Raw genomic sequence first — 8,352 nt, 5'->3', positions numbered from 1 at the left:
TAATAATTTAATAAGTAAACGCACCCACAACACTCACTACACAGTGGAAGACTAACAAGTGCATACAATAATTAAGTTCCTAAAATCACGACTGCAACGGCAAGGGACCACTGCACCATCACGTTCACCCTAACCTGCAGGATAGACCCCCTACACCATTGAATAGTGCACCAGGTTGAAACAACAAACCTGGTAAGCTTTTGCAAGCTCGTGTGAGTAAACTCAAAACAAACAACATAAGTACATGCTTAAACCATCTCAACCTTACAAAATCGATATGCAATTATCACAACAAAGATCATCAAGTTCACATCCTAATATCATGCTCACGTAAGTTAACTCATATCTAAAATCCACATTCTCTGACTCTCGACTCATGCCTCCAACTTCATAAAGCTTCAACTAAACAATCAAACTCAAGTGACGTTTATAAATCATTTTTAGTCTGAACGACACAACCACGAAATCACACTCATTTCCTCTCAACATAAAGTATTTGCCAAAATCATGACATCACAACTCATTTCCCACTCACTACAGATCACAAACCACAACTGTACTCACAATAAGAATTAAGCAAAATCAGTAATCTCTGCGTAGAAACTTAGTTCAGGAGATCACCTAAAATCACACAATTCAAACCATAGTAATCCCTGCATATAGTTTAGTTCAGGAGATTACTTAAAAATCAACAATAGAAATGAAAAAGCAAAATAAATAGGGAAATGAACAACTTCCGCCAAAACCAAGAAATCACCCTTCAACTCCAAATAAACGAATCCCACAATGACTCGTTTTCAAAACTCGACAACCTTACCTCATAAAGGTAACATACATCACTAAAGTGACAAAATCATATTAATTTTCAACTCACAATTTAATATGACATCAAGTCCCTCCTCGGACAATTAAAAGAATAATACACCCCAAATTCTCTTTTAAAAACACGTACTCATGAGTCACAAGTAACCTGCTTGTTACCCCTATGACATACAATGGCAGATAGACTAGAGCTCTAACTGAGTCGTAACCATACCCCGGCCAAGGGCATGGTTCCGATAACTACCCTCGATCGCTACTGTGACCCTCGATCCGTAGACCCTCGATCGTAGACCAAAACATTTAAAAAGTCACTCAAGACTCAAAATGTTACATAACCTCAACACTTACTAAAACAACATAATTGACTGCAACAATATTGTTTTCCAAAGTTCAACTCTCAACTCAAAAACAATATAGACATCAATTTTGAAATATTATTTTCACACCACAACCCACCAACACAATTTAACAAGTAACTCTCAATTACGAAACGTCAATAATATAAGTGTTTCCATTCAAAAGAACCAAAACTCATTCATTTCCTTGGACAATTAAATCACAACAATAGCAACATCGAACTCACAAAACATGTTAATTCCGGAAAATTCTAGAATATGTTAACGTATGACATGTATACAATTGCCTTAAAGTGGTAAAATGAGTCCTCAAAATAGTAATATTAGTCCTCAAAGTGGTAACATGAGTCCTTAAAGCGATAAAATTTCTTAGTTACGACATGAGTCCTCAAGTGGTAAAATGAGTCCTTAAAGTGGTAAAATGAGTCCTCAAAGTGATAAAAATAGTTGATGTATGAGAAACATTAACATACCATCGCCTTACCCGTTAATTCCACCTCATTACACAACTGCACCAATATATATTCTACGTAAATATATATATATATATATATATATATATATATATATATATACACACACATAGTCATCCGCTCATGAATGCTACTAATACCAACTATAGTTCACGATCGCAAAACTCGAGAAAATCATTTTTATATTTGAAAACTTATTTTACCATACCTGTGAACCGCAGTCCTATGAACCGTAGTCGATCAAGTTCATATCATTTGAAAACAAATCTTCATTTACGAAAACGATTTCACAATTCATCACATAATTCCGACTATTAAGTAAATCCGTTTATAAATGAACCACGTGAGATTTACCCACCTCAAAATCCCGCTGCGTCTTCTCTTACCGCATAGATAAGGTATCGACAACTCTCCGTCAATCACCTAAGGAATGTACGTCACACTTAGTACACGAATAAAAAACGATTAAGTTTCGAACCCCCGTTTGCACTAAAATGCCGAAAGTCATGCCAATTGAGGCGAAACTATATCTGAGACCACCCGAGGTCTCCGGAATACTTATACGAACAATATATCAAAACTACAAGTCGATCGGACGGTCGAATCTTCACGGATCGAAAACCGATCGAACCGAAAACCCTAAAAATCATAACTTGCTCATACGATCTCCAAAAATTATGTATTGTACATCGATACGAACACATCGATGTGTAGATCGAAAAGAGTAATAGAAACTGTTCCTGAGGTGGCCGGAAGTGACCAGAAACGGCCGCCACATACTGTGGCAGAGCTGCCGTCAACCACCGTGGATGACGGTGAAACCAGGCTGCACCTCTTCGTCTCAACATGGTGAACAACTTTCATAACTAGCACGAAGCCTGAAAACGAAAAGAAGTGATCGAAAAGTACCTTGGAAGCTTCGGGTTTGCCGAAATTTTCCCAGTTTCCGGCGAGCTTGAGTTTTCCGGTCAAAGCTTCACTTCAGGTATGATTCTTCTTGGAGCTTGTTCAGCATTTGGAGGCGAGTTCAGAGAGCCAAGATTCTCAAGAAAAGGTGGCCGGAGTTGAGAGAAAACGCTGTTGACTCGAAAATGAGCTCACATCGGGTTTTGCTTGGTTCTCCGTGTAGCGGCGGAGATAGGCCGCAATGCCACCGCTAGTAGCTGCACAAGGAAGAGGCGAAGCTAACCCAAGAAGTCTTACGTCCAACAGTGGCGGGAGGAGGAAGAAATGGCCGGAAAACCAGAGAGAGAGAGTTTCGAGCTCGGGGAGGAAGAGAGAGAAAAAGTTTCCCTTTTTGGAAACTTTGAAATTTCTGATTTTTTTTTTCCAGATTTTCCCAATATAACCAAAATGGAAACTTTTTACAATGGCCATAACTTCTTCATACGAACTCCGATTGTCACGTTCTGCATGTCCACGAACTCGTATCGACGCGCTCTACAACTTTTGTGAAGGAAGTTTTCATAGAATCCAAACATATAAAAAGTCAACCCTTGAATCGAAGCTTTCCGAGCGAATTATTGTTCAAACTAATTTCTGCTCCATCCTCGAACCACGAAATCGCACTAACGAATACATTATTAATTCCCGGAAATCATTAGGAATTAATAACGAATTTCTGGGGTATTACAATATTGGGAAAGCATTCACTCAGTTTATTTTACTAAATTATTTTATTTTGTCCACTCACTCTAACGGTTTTCAATGCTTTTCCCTGGGCCCTTCGGTTTCTAACTGCCCAAATTTCAGATTGCTGAGGTCGTGCGTTCAGGAACTTAGGGTTTAGGATCCACCGCTTCCGTTTTGACAATAGGTTATTACTTAACCTACCTATGTAAGATATCGGCTTAATTTCTGTAGAATTGCTCTGATAACCAACTTAAGCTGGAGGAACATTTAACGTTTGAGAATTTAGATGTTATGGTTGTGCTAAGGTGAATTTGTATCCAAAATGTAATTTATACCTGGAATGTAAATATTCGGAATGTATATATGGTTGTGAGATTAGTTTAAGTTTCATGTCCAAGTGGGTAGTCCTTTTTAACGGAAGTTCTGCCGAATTTTCGGTAAAATTTTACCGAATGTGGGTCCCATAGGCCCGGTTCGGGTTTCAGGGTGAAAATTTTGGAATCAAAGTATAGACATCGATCAACATTAACAAATAAAAATCAGATTTTCAAAAACCGATGTTAGAATATTTTTTTAAATCGCTTGGAATCTGGACCGATTTAAATGACGTGATGTCTATTAACATTATTCTAGTAGTGTATTAGGACTTAGATTAATTTGCTCATTATTCACATTGGTTAATTTCCTCATTATTCACATGGGTTAGTTCCTCATTATTCACAGGCAAAGTGTTGTATTATTTATACTTGACCCTCTCAATGTAATACTTTGATTCAAGCTACTGTATTCTGATAAAAAAAATTATGGGATCTGAGATGTGTGCTAAATAATTATCTGTCCAATCGAAGATGATTTCCAGTTGAATGATGATGCCTTACCATCACTGCATGACAACGTCCAATTTGATGATAGTGAAACCCAAGATGTTGGCCGTTTGTTTGTGCATGATCCAACAGTTCGTATTGAAAACAGAAACAGTAGAGCTAATGAGGGTAATAAAATAAAAGGAAGAGGGAAAACTGTAATTAAATGGGGCAGGGTGGAATGCGAGAAAGAGTTAAGTGGGAAAAACATGGGGTATCGGTGTCTCTAAGGGAAAATGTGCACAATATTCCCTTTTCATTGGTAGTCTGGCGGCTGACCCTGGATTGTACTCTATTGACGTCAAGGATTAGCGACACTTTGAGGAGGACGACAACCATCGAAGGGCATGAGGACGTATTGAGATATGAAAGCTGATAAGCTAGAATTATATGGATAGGAATATACATATCAGGTTTATTCTAGCTTCTCTCACATTTTCATTTATATGTTTACTTTTATTTCTTTACAACTCATAATCAGAATGTGGTTTTTCTTATTTGTTTAAGTAAGGGAGATATCAGTTGTTACATAATATGACTTATATATCATACGTTGAATGGTTTTGTCATAACCTAGTACCATGAATACAATTGATCTAATACTATATGTTCAGTTCAGTTAGTCCTCTCTTAGGAATACACCCTAATAGATATCTCACCAATAATTTGTTATAGTATACATTCACAAAGCACATATCTAATATGTCATAACATATCTAATTTGGTATAGGGGACAATTGATTGGTTTGATGAAGCAACTGCTGCTAAAAAATTTTGAAATCAAGAAATATGCCTTCGAAAGACTTTCAGATCGCTAGAAGCATCACAAGTCAGACTTGAAGAAATTGTATTGGTTACCCAATCAGGTGACTGATGAACGTTTTCAGAGCCTTGATAATGCCATTGACAGAGATCAATGGATAAGATTTGTTACTCACTTGGATGATGAGGATATTAAGGTAATGGAAAATGTGTGTACATTATATTAAGGGTTAAATACTGTTTACTCCCTGAACTTTTACCCAAAAAACACTTCAGTCCTTGTCATTCTAATTTCACACGTTTACTCCTTGTACTCTCAATTTTAGACCAATAGGTCCATTCCGTTACTCTCCGTCCAAAACTCTGTTAAATAGTTGACGTGGTAGTCCTGCTACAGTAAAATGTCTATTATATCCTCACTTCCTTTTTCTTTTTTTTTTGTACATACCTCCAACAATATGGAGTATTTACTACATCACGAAGCATAAGTAACACCCACTTTGGGACACCCACGAGACATGGCAAGGCCCAACCGCGACATCCATCTTGTAGCCCTATGTTCAAGCTACGCAACGGTATCCGGAAGAGGCAAATCCGTCGCCGGGAAGCCACGTTCCCGCCCTTGCCAAGATGCCCTCACAACTAGGCATTTCTATACTAGAATAGTTGTTTGCTTGTCCCACATCGAAAACCATGTAATGGAGATGGCTTCCTTCACCTATAAAAGGAATGCCTCCTCCCACTTAAACACCATTTCCATTACAACCAATCCCATTATATCTTTTGTAATCCCCTTGGGCCGCAAGGCTCAACACACTAGTGTAACATTCAAGTGGACGTAGTTTCCCGCTAAAGCGGGAGATGAACCACTATACATCTCGTGTCACACACTCTCTCTCTCTCTCTAAAGCTAACTAGAGACCCCTCGGTCACTAACGTTAACATTGGCGCCGTCTGTGGGAAGCCAACACAAAGGCTTCGTCACGTACCATGAACTTTGGCCCGTTGGCATTAGGTCAACGCCCATAAAGCATAGTCAACGCTGATCAAACACCGATCAGCGCCGACCAACTCTAGTCAACATCAGTCAACAGAACAGCATGTCCAGCGGCGACATTTTCCGCTAGCGGGTCCAGGGGCGACATTTTCCGCTAGCGAGTCCGCGGTGACATATTCCTCCAGCGAGGCTAGCATGTCCGGCGGTGACATCTTCCGCTAAGCAAGTCCGGCGGCGACAGCTTCCGCCAGCGTGTCCGCGGCGACATATTCCTCCAGCAAGGCAAGCGAGTCCGCGGCGACATATTCCTCCAGCGAGGCTAGCATGTCCAGTGGCAACATTTTCCGCTAGCGGGTCCAGCGGCGACATTTTCCGCTAGTGAGTCCGCGGCGACATATTCCTCCAGCGAGGCTAGCATGTTCGGCGGTGACATCTTCCGCTAAGCAAGTCCGGCGGCAATAGCTTCCGCCAGCGAGTCCGCGGCGACATATTCCTCTGCTAGCGCGGCTAGGACAACTCCAACATAATTTGAGCACTTAATCAATTCCAACTCCAACTCGCTCCAAATCGATATAAGATAAGTAACTATATCTTCCTTTACGCTCTTTCAATTTGAGCTAGTGCCATGCCAATGCCATGCTTTTACTACTTCTATGCATGCCAACAATATATCACACTTGATATGCTTTTACATGCTTCCATAAACTTTTGAGCATGCCAACAACATTTTGTAGATTTGGCAACACTTTCTAGATCTCACATACTAGATATGCCATGCTTCACATACCGATCTCAAACCATCTCTAGGCATGCCTACAAAAATGCAAAAATCATATTAGCATCCACATTACAAGTACATGCTATACAAAATATGCCATGCTTCTATTTTTAATTGCAACTCAATTAAATAAACATGGGACACTCAAACAAAATATTATTACTTGCTCTATGTGTTTATCATTTTTCATTCAGACCAACCGCCAAGCGGTAAGGCAACGCCTCATAATGACAATGACCGCTACGCGGCATTGCAGTCAAGTTTCTCCTCTGAGAAATAGCAAAGGGACTAGTTAACACAGCCCACGGCAGCCATTGATCCGGCAGTTAACCCCGACGCTTGGGTACCAAAGATTGGGCTCGCTACCCAACACCCTCTGCTCCGCGCAGCTCCCCTCATCAAACAATTTTCCGACCATCCGGAGGTCTATAGCCAGGAATGGGGGACTCCTCGCAGGGCCTAGCAGGGGCCCACCCGAAAGGGCAAAAGCGTTCGCTCCGACCAATTCTAGATGGACGACGCACTCGCACTAATTATGCTAGATATACGGCACAAAGCTACGCTTTGGTATCAACCCGCAAGAACACCCTCCTTGACTAGGGACTTCGGGGACTTGTACATACAGCCCAACATAATTAGCAACGGTCACGCTCATGCCTCAGGGCATCACCTCGAGCTACCCGTTAATGCCTCAGCGGCACCGCCAAGCTTTCGCGTTTGTGTCTCAGCGGCACCGCCGCGCTTTCGCGCTCGTGCCTCAGCAGCACCGCCGCGCTTTCGCGCTCGTGCCTCAGCAGCACCGCCGAGCTTTTCGCGCTCGTGCCTCAGCGGCAACCTTTGAGCTTTTCCGCTCGTGCCTCAGCGGCACCGCCAGGCTTTCGCTCTCGTGCCTCAGCAGCAACCTTTGAGCTTTTCCGCTCGTGCCTCAGCGGCACCGCCAGACTTTCACGCTCGTGCCTCAGCGGCAACCCTTGAGCTTTTCGCGCTCGTGCCTCAGCGGCACCGCCAGGCTTTCGCCCTCGTGACTTCCCGCCACCACGAGCTTCCACTCACGAGCTTACCGCTCACGCCTTCGCGGCACCCCCGAGCTTCTGCTCACGCCTTCGCGGCACCCCCGAGTTCCCGCTCACGAGCTCACCGCTCATGCCTTCTCGGCACCACGAGCTTACCGCTCATGCCTTCGCGGCACCCCGAGCTTCCGCTCATGTCTTCGCCGCAACCTTGAGCTTCCGCTCATGCCTTCCCGGCACCACGAGCTTCCGCTCACGAGCTTACCGCTCATGCCTTCCCGGCAACCCTTGAGCTTCCGCTCAAGAGCTTCCGCTCAAGAGCTTCCCGCTCATGCCTTCCCGGCACCACGAGCTTCCGCTCACGAGCTTACCGCTCATACCTTCGCGGCACCCCGAGCTTCCGCTCATACCTTCCCGGCAACCCTTGAGCTTCCGCTCACGAGCTTACCGCTCATGCCTTCACGGCACCCCGAGCTTCCGCTCATACCTTCCCGGCAACCCTTGAGCTTCCGCTCACGAGCTTACCGCTCATGCCTTCGCGGCACCCCGAGCTTCCGCTCATACCTTCCCGGCAACCCTTGAGCTTCCGCTCACGAGCTTCCCGCTCATGCCTTCCCGGCACCCCGAGCTCCCGCTCATGCCTTCCCAGCAACCCTTGA

The sequence above is a fragment of the Rosa rugosa genome, chromosome 3, assembly GCF_958449725.1.
Source record: "Rosa rugosa chromosome 3, drRosRugo1.1, whole genome shotgun sequence".
Classification (NCBI taxonomy): domain Eukaryota; kingdom Viridiplantae; phylum Streptophyta; class Magnoliopsida; order Rosales; family Rosaceae; genus Rosa; species Rosa rugosa.
This window is presented reverse-complemented; position numbering follows the sequence as displayed.